We start from the raw sequence: 14,121 nt of genomic DNA on the forward strand, positions 1-14,121 counted from the left end.
TTGGGGGGGGGGGGGACAAATGAGATTTGCTAGTAGGACACAAACACCTTTCTATCCCGGCTCTGCCTGCTTTGTCACTCTCTGAAAGACCTCATTCATCTCTGTACGGGAATGACTCCACATAGACAACTATGCACTTCCAAGTCTTTACATCCCTCTCTCTCTCTTTTTCTTTTTCTCGCTCACTTTTTTTTTAATACTCTGTGCCTTTCTACCTGACATTTTTTGGATGGACAGCCCAAAGAAAATATTGATGAAATATTCCCTTTGCTTTGCTAAATCTGCCAGGGTGTCAATTTTGAAAGGACTTGAAGGATGAAGACATCAGTAATATGTTTAGGAATCTTATTAAGTTGTCATGGCAACTTGAAACCATTGGGAGTCACAACTAAGGGGATGCTTGTGCTCATGCATGTACTGTATTTGGAAGGCTGTCAGTTGATGCAATAAAAAAGTGCTTTTTGCGCATCTACCTAAGATTCTATGCAGAAAAGATGGAGAAGAGAAACAAAAAAATGAAATTTAGGTTCACTTTCTTCTGAATTTAAAACTTTCTTGGGCTTTGTTCATGTTGTCTCGTTAACTAAACAACTCTCAGGGTAAGACGGAAGCGACAACCTTCCCACGTCGAACCAGGAAGAAAACCCCAGACTCGTATTTTGTTCCATCTAGTGATCTCAAAAATGGCAAAATACTCCCCATCGCACGCTAAAATCTTGGTCAACGAAGCCTTTGAGGATTTCAAATTGAAATTTTTGTAAATGCATTTAATTTATTGACTCTTGCCTACAGTGTAGGTTGCAAAGGAAAATTTAATACTTTGAAAAAGTAGGAGCAAAAAAAAAAATCTATCCCATATCAGATTGAAAAAATGTCAAAATCAGGTACAGCCAGACTTCAGGATGCTTGTCTATCATCTCTTGTTGTACAAAGCGAAAACTATTGAGCATGAAGTGTACGCAGCTTGTGTGCCATTGACCTTTTCTTTATTGTACAGATGTTACCTCATTGCCTTTGTATAATTTGATCAAACAAAAAACACAACTTAAGTACGTGCTTGTTTTCACGCTCTTCTTCGCTACTGTAGCCTGAGCTGTAAATAGTTTGGACATTTCAGATCTAAAAACCAACCAAGCTCCCAAACTTGTGATCAACGCCGGTGAAAATGGGAGATTTCTTTTTTGCCTGAATAATTTCACTTTATCATGTATGTCCATTGTTTTTTTTAGCTGATAAATTATTGCTGTTTATTTTTCTTAGCCGTTTGCGAGAGGTGATTTGTGTCTGTGTGAGCGCGCGTGTGTGTAGAGAAATGCTATTTAAATAATTTATCAGGATCTGTCGCCTCGCCAGAAGGCCGCACGTCCACCTGTATGAACAGTTTGCACACTGACGTGAGGATGTTCTGCTCTTTCTACCTTCTTTGTATTTGTGTATCATTGTTACCGTAAATTCTTTTCTTTTTTTTTGTACAATTAGTTTTGCTTGTCTGTCAACATTTCCTTCGGTGTACAAAGCAAAATGCTGTTTTTATTCATAGCGATTATTTTGTTACATACATCAAGACAATAAATAGTTTTGAAAATTTTCAAGAGTGTCTTTGTTTCTGTTTGTCGAATTACATTTATATTTGATCATTTAATCGATTGCATCCAGATCTGGTTTAAACATTAAGCATTTCTGCTTTCTATGCTTTACTCAACCTGGACCTTTGGCCTCTTCCAGCCAGAAATCTCACGACAAGTGGGTTTGATTGTTTTTGGGGGGGGGGGGGGGGGTTATCACAATGTTCAACACTTAACACCGTTGTCCGGGGTTAAGTTGCTCACCTTGACCTGCATGACCTCTCTGATCCGGACTGACTCCTACAGACGGTTAAATAATAGGCGAACACAAACCTTGACATTCGGCAGAAATCAATGACCTTGTGCTACCCAGCAAATAAACATCGACAACAGCACACAATAAATGTAAAGCCTGTTGTAATCCAGAAAGTCTGATCGTAAAACTCGTAAACATAATGAACGGGTTATTATGGATTACTTCAATGTGGCAACGCTGACGTCTAGACGTCCTAATACCAGCTGTAATTCGACACCCCTCCGCCATCAGTCTGCAAACACCATGTTTACAGTCGGAGGCGTTTTAGGCTGCGTCAGATTGTCTGTTTGCTGCAAAGGTTCGAGATGGACCTCGCCCACACATTAACTTTGTCTGAACGTCTTGACTGAGTTCTATTAACACCCACCATGTGTCATGTGGCCCACCTTTAAGATATTTCCCAGCAAGTCACGTCCACGATCAGTTACCACACACGGTTCTAAAATAATGAGACCAAAGCTTTCAAAAAAAGGGCCCACCCAATTACCTCCAGAACCTTTAATGGGCCTGCAAAAAGCACCTTTTGGAGTAAAAGGCTAAGACGTGAGCCTTGAAGTGCGGTGACTAATGCAAAGTGCTGATGAAACAAAGGCGATCCACCCTGGAGTTAACGACGGCTTTATTTAGCTCATGTAATCCGCCCCGGGAAACTGGAGGCCGCTGAGCTCCATTTTCAGAACCCGCAGCCACAACTGGCCTCAGAATTCAAAGTTCAAACTTGAAACGCGACTTCTGATCGGGCCTCCCTCCTCCCCCGGGCTGTCATTCAGCACCTTTGTGCTTCATGCTGCCGTTGTATTCAGGTGTTGGGGCGTTATGTTAAGAGGGAGCCCCCCCCTCCCCCTCCCCGCCACACTCAATACTGCAGCACTTATCCACCGCGCACATCTGTAAGCGCAGCATCTGGAGGAAACCACCTGTGCGTGTGAGACGCGAGTAAATATAGAGCAACATTTTCTTGAACAATAAAGACTAAATCTGGGATGTGTTTGTGTGGGTTTAGTCGAGGAGTCGTCTTCCCACTTTAATACTTGGTTGGGCTCATGAAGTAGGAATAGAAGGAAACCTCAATGACACCTGCACGCTACATCGTCTCGGAAAAAAAACACAGCAAAACGCTGCAGGCAGGGTAAAAAAATAAATTCTCACTTTAATCTCATTATATAACATCTGGATTTGTGCTTTGTGCTACTTCACACGCTGGAGACCATCCGCCATGTGCAGAAACAAAAAAAAAGAAACAACTGGAAAGTCCTAGATGCTAAGCTATTCCTTCCTAAAGGAAGCAGCTAAACTGGGAGCTAAATGGCTCATTTCATTGCCGAGGATGTGCAACATTAGCTGCTTCAGAAATAGAACTCTTTCCTTATGCAGCTCTAAGAGTCAGACAGCTGGGCGTCTCTGAGTGGACCGAATGTGGTGCCTCATCTGGATCCTTGCTTTAACAACCAAAACTTGCTTAAAAATACCGTTTTTGGATCTATCTATAACTTCATGACACTATTTAGGTCATTGTTCATGTGTGGCATGTTCATAAAAATCCTTAAACATAGAGGCAACGCAAAAGAGCAATCATGCAGGTTTCCGTGGCGATCATTTTTTTGACGTTATTGCTTTTTCTTCATACTTCAGAATGTGGGAAATCTGTGTTTCCAGCTCTAACAGCTGATGCTGACTGCGGCTTCTGATAACACGTTGCATTCCGCTCACATGACACTGCAAGTCGTATACAGACAGCAGCAGCACATAGATGGCCAGACACTCTCAGTGTGCGACGCATTAGCTGGGCTGGCAGCAGATGAGAGAGGACGGGGCAGACTGAAGGAAGAAGCGATGGCTTTTAATTTCCTGAAGGGAGCACGCCCTGCTACGGCGCTCCGGCTTCTGTTTACGCAGCGGCCTGTAATTCCTTCAAGGCTTGCGTCGAGCTACAGACTCAGCTTCAAACGCTCAGCGTCTCTGCCACAGCAAAGACAGAGTGTCCAAACGGCGCAGCTCTACTATCAGTACCGTGGTGACTCAGCCGCTCAGGACGTCACCGGGTCTAACGGCCGTGATGCCCGCAGGGGCCCGGCTACAGAGGCTAGTCGGAAAGGCTCGCTACCAAAAAACAACCCGGGGACTCTCAGTCCAGTGAGTGCTAAAAATGGCGGGCATGGGGTTTGCACTGTGCACCATAGTGATTACGATTATTCCAGGTGTAGATGCAGTGGCCAATCAGAGGTCTGCAATGTGTCACATGACCTTCTAGAGAACAGAAACTCTACTTGTTGAGAATTACATTCCAGGTGGAGGAAACACTTGCGCCTGAATGCAGATCCGCAAAAACACCAATCCTTTCAGCTCCGGGCTTGTTGCCTCCCCGCCTGCACCGCATCCCTTTGGGGCTTAAGGTGCAGCTCTGGTGTTTAACGGAAGAACATTCTGGCCTTGAAAAGCTCCACTTTACCAGCCTCTGCTGCGATCGGCCGCTGTGATATTTAAATGGCCTTCTTGTGGAGCTTCTAAAAAGGAAGGGATCCCGTTCACATCGCTGGGTCAGTGGGATTGCTTTACCAGAAAGCCCCCCCCCCCACCGTGAGACCATTTAAAGGTTACAGGTGGACGACTGCGCGCCGGGTCACATCGGGTTTGAAGGCGAGGGGCATGAAAGTCGGACGTGTGCAAATCCTTTATGTGCTGGAGGATTTTGCTGATGAAAACAGCTTCTCTCATTTTCATTCCAGCGACTGCGACTTCGATGAGAAAATATGAGGCCGCGGTGTTGGGTTCCCTCCAGGCCCATTTTCTGTACTCAATCGGTGGCGTGAGACAAAAGAACCACGGAAACCAGAGCTCGGAGGTAGGCCTGCACTTTTGCTGCAAGTCAGGAGGAGTGGAACAACGGAGTCCTTTCTCCGGACTGTACACCTTGGAGAAGCACTCAGCGGCGAGGGGAGATGGGTCGCCTTGATAATGGGCACACATATACAGAGATCTCCTTCGCTGCCTGTCCCAAGGGAAGGGAGATTCTGAGGTATTTTGTCAACTCACCCGAGTGTCACTACAGTCGCATTTGTGTGGTAAAATCTGAAAGGTTGAAATGCATCGTTCTTGACTCAATCGATCCTGCACCCTTTTGAGGAAAAACCGGACTCTCTGTCTTGGCTTTTTGTCCTCGCTAGAGCCGAGAGTCCTGGTAGGAAAAAAATGGGCAATTGAGGAATGCTCAATTTCCAATCTATATCTGTGTAAATATTGAATAATGTAATGTTTGGTGTGGAAGAATAACCGCGCAGTCCGACACTTTGGAAATAGCTGGGATGGAGATTGCAATGTGAGGCCAATCTGACAGCGCCTGAATGCACGGTCAGAAATTCACCAAATGTTTTATAGAGCACCTCTCTAGAGGACGTAAAGAGGAACTTTCCATCGTAATACCTGCTAAGCGATCTACCTGTGCTACCTACGAGGCTGCACGCTCTAAATGCTAATGCGTGTCACGATTAATAAGTAACAGTAGGATCGTGTGTTGAACGTCAACGACGAACATTTAACCAGCTCTTCTAGTGAAACTCTGAGGCCGACAGTAAACCCTGAGAAGTTGCTTTACCATCATAATCAAACCAGCTTTTTTTTGTTTTTTAAAGCCATACCACACGGCCGAGGACTTTGACACACAAGGTCTGTTTTCCTGCAGATTTCCTAAAGCCTGCGATCACCGAGCTAATTACTAACATTCCTCGGAGAACCTTCTAGGCCACTGCTTGGAACATGGAAGCTTACGAGAACAGTGGGCACCTTATGCAGTACTGTAGCCGGACATGTGTACACAGACAATACGCTGTTCTCTCTCATAAGGCATCCAGTAATGAGCGGCGAGGTTTATGAAAGGAGGAATGTAGCTGACAGAATTAAAAGCATCATTTTTGAAGCAGGTTTCCCAGTATGAATGCACCTGCTGCTGCTCAAATTAGTGCACGTGGGGGGGGGGGGGGGATCCGACCCCGAGGCTGTGCGCCTCATTGCTAGTATTTCTGCTGGATTCCCCTGCATTGCGTTGATTGTTTGCCACCCATTCACCTCCCTCTGTACCTGCGAGCGTTTGGGCGTGGCCCCGTGGGACTCGCATCAACAGTGAGGCAGCGTTTCTAAACACCTGATTGGGAGTTTAACCAATATTACTGCAAATGTATTGCTCCCAGTAGCATCGCTGTGGTCGCTGTTTCTGCCTTTTATTGAACCCTCAGCCTTCACAGTTTTGTGGACAAAGTAAAACCACAAAAACATTCCACTGTGGGTTTTGAGAAATATAAACGACCGTGGAGGAAAAATGCGAAAACATGAACAAATCCTCAACACCGAACATGTTTCATTCAAGCTGAGCCTGAACCTCTGCAAAACTGACCCAGTTCTGATCCAAACTCTGGCTGCCTCCTGCTAATGGGGGGGGGGGGGGGGCGGGGGGTCGGGGTGAGCCGATTCACCAGCGTCAGGTTTGCAGACGTCGATGATGACAGGGTAACATTAGTGCAGACACGCGATGGGTTTAATGGGACGATCCTGACCGGCGTCAGAAGATGTTTGACCTTTGTTTTTAAAGAGCCGCTAAACCATTTCAGCTGTCATCTGCTGGATCGGGACACCCCTCATAATTACACTGGGAATTTATGGCCACGTGGCGGAGGCCGGGTATGTCTGCAGGGGCACGAAAGGTTAACCCTGGAATGTAAACTTAAAGGATACGATTATCCTAAAAGTCAATTGCAATTAGGGTTTCTTGCTTTTCTAGTCCACCCCCCCTTCCAAAAATCACTTTGTGCATTTCTCTAAAATAACACTTTAACCTTTGATTAAAAACCGACTGTGGAGCTATTTTGAAAAATACCTGCAGGAACAGCATGTTTAAAGCAAATAACTAGAAATGGAAATGTTCAGTTTTATCTCATGTAAGAATTTATCTAAAGCCATTGAGGTGTTAGATCCACCTGCAGACTCGTTTGGACATAATAGAGGTGACCGAAATAAAACAGATTCACACTAAATATGGTTCTGCATTCATTCCAACAACCGAAACGAACGTTTACAGATTTGCTTTTTGATCTCTAAAGCTCCTGTAATTACAGCATTCAACATTTACAGCGTTCCGCTCACTTTGCGGCCGCCTTTTTAACGACGTTATCTGCGTAGTCAGTTAGGAATGAAAGCGTTTTTGGATGCCGACCACAGAAAGGCAAAGGAAGCAGCCGAGGAATGCAGGAAGCTTTATTTTAAAACAGTGGAGATTGTGGATTCAACATCTGCGATAAAACCATTTCGAGCGTTTAGCATTCAAAGTGGGGTCTTGAGACCCTAATAGGATGTTCCCCAGGTTGTGCTGCGAAAGCAAAGCAGATCGGAGGCGTGAGGTCCCGGCCTACGTTCAGTAGATCGACTGTTTAAAATGTCCCTTTAGGAGCACATCATTGGACAGTAAGCAGGATTAGCATAGCAAAATGGGAGGTAATAAAAATCACCAAAAACAGAATGTCTAAACCCCCGTCTCTCGTTCCGTCTCCTTCGTTTCAGGGACCCCGTTCATTTTATGACACCACTGATAAGAACTTCATCCTGGTGGAAAGAGCTGAAGAGATCCTCCTCTCTGGGTTTTCTTTTGCTTTTGTTCCCGGCTCTACACGACATCGCCGTGCGTCAGTCAGCGACTGCCCTCAAAACGAGGTCGCCGCGCTACATCAGCTCCGGCTCCTCGCCGCCGACGCTGACGTTGCCTCTCGTTGTTGTTCTGTTGGCTTCGCTGGACAGAGACAAAGTCCCTCTAATGGATGACGGGATTTTACTACGCAGATGGGATTTTATCAGACGCCATACTTCCCTGTCCCGAGCTTTTTAACGGAACGCAATGTGGGCCACGGTGGGAATTCAGAAATAAGACTTTAATGGCGAGGGGACTATGCAGACTAAGGACAGGAGTAAGTTTTTGTGAGCGGCAGCGCGGCTTTATGCCGAGAAAGGGTGCAACGTTAGCGTTGAGGCTAGCGATGGAGAAGTGCAGGGAAGGTCAGAAGGAGCTGTATTGTGTCTTCGTAGATCTAGAGAAGGCCAATGACAGGGTGCAGAGCGAGAGAGAGAGAGAGAGAGAGTCCAGTATAACCCGGCGGTCACTGCAGAGGCCAGATGTGATCCCGCTCAGCCCTCACTGAGTCTGGGACAGACCTCTGGACTATTAATGGAGGACGTGTCCCACAGCTACAGGGAGTTCCAGGTGGTCCCAAAGACCACATCGCGCCCCCCCCACCCCCACCCCCCCTCCAGTCAAAGCCCAACCCGATGGGTCTTACACACCTAAATGGAGAAACGCTGAGACATGCAACCACGCGGCTAAACTTGGGTCTAGGGTGTAAAAGGTTTAGATTAAAACCTGTGTAAATAATTGGGCCGGAGATTAAGCCTGAAAACTAGTTTCTATAGATGGAAACTAAAATACCGCCGACTGTAATCCTCTCTGTTTGGATTGTAAGAGATCAGAGTATATCAGAGGAATAATTTTGGATCATTTTTATGCCACGATTAAGGTTTTATTATAGAAATATAGCATTGTGATTCTTACCTGTTAATGTTAATCCCTGATGGGAAATGAGCTGCTGCTGTTTTCTTTGTCCGTCTGAGAGATAAACCTCTTTGTAGGCGGATTAGTGTCTTTGTTTCGGGCTGCACTCGCACAAGGAACTTATTCTGTCTAAAGAAATGAGCAAACACATAATTGCCACTTGAACGTGTCGTATCATAGGATAAGTTCAAGGCCGGGCTCAGCCGGGTCATTGCAGTCTACATCGCCTTACCAGGAAGTCCCAAAACACGGTGAGGATTAACCACGGGATCAAAGCGTTTAGCTGCTTTGATAACACTAATACGCCGGACTCGGTCCCCGGAGCATTCCGACACTCATCCCAACAAAGAGACATTTTAAAATGTACCTGTGTCTCAAACAAAGGGGACGGGCCTGCCGGATCCATTCTGTTCCTCGAAGAAGTTATAAATATCACTGCCTCTTATCCAGATCAGACTAGTCAGGATTTAACGGGATGAATTCGTGTACACCAGTGCATTTACGTTGCCTTGCCATCATTCGGAAAGGCCCGTTTTTCCTACATCCTGTCTGAAAAATGTCCCATTGGAGCAAAAATCATGTTTTCAACCAGCCAGTATTTGGGTTGGATTTGGACAGATAAATTCTCAGGATTTTTTTTTTCCAGCTGGATCCGGCTGTTGAAATGTTTGATTTTAAGACATCACTTCATTATTTCATCAAAACCTTTCTACACACGGCAGAAGACGGGGCAGAATTTTCCGGATTTGTATCCAGCGTCCCGTTTTCACTCTGATAAAACGAAAGCAGAACTCGAACCGTCGCCCATCTGCTTTCTCTGGTTTGCCAAATTGAGACAAATATTTCACGTTTCAACAACATCCTTTGTGTCTGATGAGTGAAAGGGGACCTTCGGGACCCTTTGTGGCGTTCAAACCAACCTCGATTCAGAGAATTCCCACACAGAACAAGAAAACTCACAAACGTCAGCATATGGAGAAATCAGTCCTTTGTCGCTCGCCGGCATTCCTGACGTTCACCCCCGGCAACCTGGACTTAGGGAAGTGCAAAGATTTTGTTTGACAGCCGTGTCACGGGGCTTAGTTCCGCTCAGGGCAGGGCTGACGGCCTCTCGTGGGGACCCCCCCATGGACTGTGTTGGGGTAAAGAGTGGGGCGAGGCGGGGCTGAGCTGATGTCACAACACAATGAAGTTCACACAGCAAAATGGCTGACTTTTATTCACTGATGTTGACGGCTGAAAAACATCTACGGGAGGAGGGGACACGTCATTCTTCACGCCACCGCTTCCATCTTAATAGTTAGTCAACAGCCAAAGTCAAAGGGTAAAAGAGCACGCATCAGGAAAATGTGTATTAATTATGTCTGTCTGTCTGTCTGTCTGTCTGTATAAAACGATTTCAATCAGGAGAGACAACGCAAAGCTAACAAGAATATTTCTTTAAATTGCATCTGTTAAATAACATTTCGGAACATCGTCTTAGACTCTTCAAGCAAATCACAACGAACGAGCGGCTCGTATAAATCAAGTCAAAGTGTAAAAGGGACCAATGAATCTCTGCACGTCGAATACGAATGAATAGAATATAAGAATAGAGTCCTTAAAGTCACTAAAAGCTGAAAATGTCAGCCTGATCAAAATGAAAAATATCCAGTCCGCATGTTTTCCTAAAAATAAAACTAAGCAACGAATGTTTCTGATGCCGTTTTTATGCATCCGGAACTCCAGTCGGTAATTTTCAGCGTAAAGCGGTTTTGATCCTTCAATTAATGACAGGGCTCATTTGCAAAGGCTCTAAAAACGAGCTTCAGAGGTTCCTGATCCAAAATAGCCGTGTCTGACCCGAGCTCGGCCAGTAGAGGGCTGTTTCATGTTGCTGCCTTCGGCTATTCCTGTCTCCCGTCCAACGATACCACAGTTCAGAGACCGCGATTACAGCTTTTGGGAGGGTCGTAAAAATATCTCCAGCGGGATGGAGGGGCGACCAGGAAGCCACGGGTTCTCTTCCTTCTTTCTATTTAGCGTGTTTCCAGCGGCTTTCCTCTCGCATACATTTTGACCCTTACGCATGGTGAGTATCAGCGTAAATATCAGCCTTTGCTTTGCCACATGCAAAGGTTCTCGCAGTGCATGGCCTGCAAAAATCAGCAAGGGGGGGCAAATATTGAGAAGATATTATATATGCAGCTGCGGTTGCTCCCGTCCCGGAGGACAAACAATGGGAAGGCGGCTGAGCAATTCGTGTTTGGCGGCAGGAAAGCCCCCCCCCCCCCCCCCCCCGTCCTTTGATGTGGCTCCGGACTGTCTCATTGGCTGCCCAGCTCCTTGCTGATTTGCACCACAGCAGCGACTCAAAACCCCAACAAACCCCAGACGGCTAATTATTTCAGGTCGACTCTAATCACGGAAGCCAAACAGAGAAGGAAGCGTCGACCGCAGAGGCAGAGGCGTCTTTGGGGGCGGCGCGATGGCGGCGCTGCCTGGACGTGGGTTTAACGGAACCGCCGCATACGAGACCAAGGAGGTCTGGGGGGAATATAAGGGGAGAAAAGAATGCTGCATCATTTATGACCTAAGACTGAGAGGAATGAATGCTACATTATGAATGCTTGGGATCTACTCTGACATCATCCACTGATGCAGGTCGGCCTAACATGAAAGCGCCGCCGCCGGCCTGCCGCCCAACCTTTGATGTGAGAGTGACTTCTAGCTTCCTCCACCCCATGCAGATTTACAAAACTGCAGCTGTGTGGGGCGTAGCCCTGAGCCGATGCACCGTGCGGGGGGGCGACTGTTCCACGGCTTCGCCAGGCAGCCGGTAGTTAGCGCTAACCAGCCGTGAGCAGCTGCCATCAGATTCTCCACGTCCACGCTGGAAACGCAAAGAGTCGGTTGAAGCTCTTGTAAGAGTTTCTGAGGGGCCGGCCAAGCCGTGTTGACGTTGAGCTAACGGCTCTGGACTAGCAGCATCGCCTTTAACAGGCTTTCTATCGGCTTATTAAAGGGTTCTTTTATTGTGGAAGGTCGACCTTCCACAATAAAGGAACATAGATAGGAGTTAGCACCCCTCGATGCAGCATCCAGCAGGTTGGTTTCCCTGTGTATGTAGCCGGGCTCCCCGAGTCCTGGCTCCCCGTCCTCCCTGTCCTCCCTGTCCTCCCCGTCCTCCCCGTCCTCCCCGTCCTCCCTGCATCCGTTTGGCCCTCGTTCAATCCACCTCTCGCCTCTTATGAAGGCTCCCTTTACTGCATACTTTCCTATGAACTCCTGGCCCTCGACTTTACAAGTTTCCCAGTCTTTATGGCACCAGAGAGGCATTTCTGGAGAGTCCCACTTTTTTCCTATTAAAAAAGACTTTAAATGAGAATAAAAATATATATAATCGGCATGATTGTAACCGGATAGAACCATGTGCTCCTGCTTTAGTTTGTCTTAAGGAAAGGTCAAGCCTGATTTTATGCCTGGCCTGGATAAGGTTCACCTCAGCATGTTTCTCGCAAGCCCGAACAGAAGTTCAAACAGAACAGATTAGCGTACAGCTGTTCACTCCAACAAGCGCAAACCGAAGAGCTGTCTGGGGGGGGGGGTTAACATTTGTTAGATCCCAGGTAAACATAGGACTGCGATCCATAAACAGCCATTTGGGAAATGAGAAGCGACCCTGCATACGCCCTGAGAAGTCATGGTCGGGCTTTTTTCTGGTCACGTGCATCGGAGAGATTCCTGCCTGACGCTAGCGCCCTCGGAAACACACCCCAGAGCGTGGAGCGGGCCTGCAGTGTCATGAGACTGTGGTGTCGCTTAAACTGGCTGTCAAGGGAAAGGAAAAAAACCGCGCCTGGTGCATTCAGTCACTCTTAAAACCGCCAAAGCCACACGAAACAGTCCGACCGTGCAGCTACATGCACACAGAACACTTTGTATTAGCTACAGGGTCAAACGTTAGCACGCCAGGATGTTTACATCGAGCAAAGCAGGACTTCTGCAGTCCCTTTAGTGTGTAAATGTCACGCACATTTTGTCTCGACATCACGGCCACAACGTGTTTGATCCATAGTGTCGCCTGTAAACGTTTAATAATATAGTGCAAACGTTGTGGACGTATGTTAGAGAGAACAGGCTAATCACGGTGGGCGTTCGCGACTTCACAACGAATCAACATCTCTCAAATAAACGTTCGATAATTATGGCTTTGATAAATAGTTGTTTTAAATGTTGTTCTCTTGCCTATTAAATGATCAAAATAAGTATTCCTCATGCAGAATTACGTGATTTATTTATTTATTATTTATTATTCATTTTGAAAACCTTACTTCCATGCGTCTTGCGAGAGTTCTGAACCTTTTGTCTCTTCAACCTTCCCATTTTGAATGTCTGATTGTTCTCACCTGTGACTGATTGGCTCCTCCCCCCAGTGCCACCTCTGCCCCGCCTCCTGTCCTTTTTCTGAGAGCATCCATGTTGACCAATCTCTCTTTTTTTAAAGTATCGTATGCATTATTTGCATCCGTCCGAAACGCATTTAGCGCATGCAAGGAGTTAGAGAAAGTGAAACAGGATGGATATCGAATTTCTAGCGCTTCCTCGCCCACAAAGTCTCTGAGATACGCCAGATGCCGTCCTCTCCCCACGTCTATTTAGGACGCAAACCAACCAGCCATTATCATACAATGTCGCCGTTAAATCACACGCTGTGCAGATTCTCAGGCACTCGGGACGGCTCATTATGCAGAACACAAAGCATGAAATGGATGGGAGTCGCTCTGAGTTATCGGACCACACAGGGTCAAACAGAAAGGGGGTCCGACGTAATCTGCAAGGATCCAACAAAGTACATTAAAAACATTTTATCAGTTTCCGACTGGAGATCAATGAAATTGTTCTGATTATTGATTGCAATAGGCAGGTGATTTTAAGCAGATGCTTTCAGCTCCTCCACGAAAATGAGTTTGTTTTCAGCGGCTGGCTGGATCCTAAATGCCTTTTCAACAACTATTCACTTTGCACTTGAGCCGGAACCAGAGCAGAGATTCTGCATTTCCTTCCAGCCGTGCATCAGGATATATCAGGACTCAGGTGTTCAGTGGATGAATCCGGTGCAGCTCTTTGGATGGTCCTGCATGTTTCGGTGAATCGCTTGAAGTGGTTGCTTAATTTTTCATTTTATATACAGAAAAGAAAAAAAAGACGTCCGGATTTGAAGCCTCCAAACACGAAATCCAGCTCATGCAGTCAGACTCGTGAAAAAAATATCCTATGTTTGTTGTGTTTCTATGAGCGTTTGGATTTCGACCCGTCATTATGGTCAGCTGGAGTCAGAACCATTAATTGGATGCTGCCAAGTCGAGGCTTCGCCACACAACCCATCCGCACGACGGGCGACTGTGACTTCATAACCACATATATATAAATGTAGGCCGCAGGAAGAAAACATCGACAAAGATTACGGATCAACGTTTAATTATCTACTGGGAATTCCCAAAAGCTGGCGCTCGTTGCATTTTTGAATTAAAACCGGATCGCAGGGTCGACCGCTGATGTGTGTTTTGTGACACGTGACCACATGACGCCTGAGGTCATAGAAGTTCTAAGCTGCACAAGACATGCGTTTATCATCCATCGGCTGAAGCCCTGAAGAGGTCAACCCGGAATAT

Source organism: Brachionichthys hirsutus, chromosome 20, assembly GCF_040956055.1.
Source record: "Brachionichthys hirsutus isolate HB-005 chromosome 20, CSIRO-AGI_Bhir_v1, whole genome shotgun sequence".
NCBI lineage: Eukaryota > Metazoa > Chordata > Actinopteri > Lophiiformes > Brachionichthyidae > Brachionichthys > Brachionichthys hirsutus.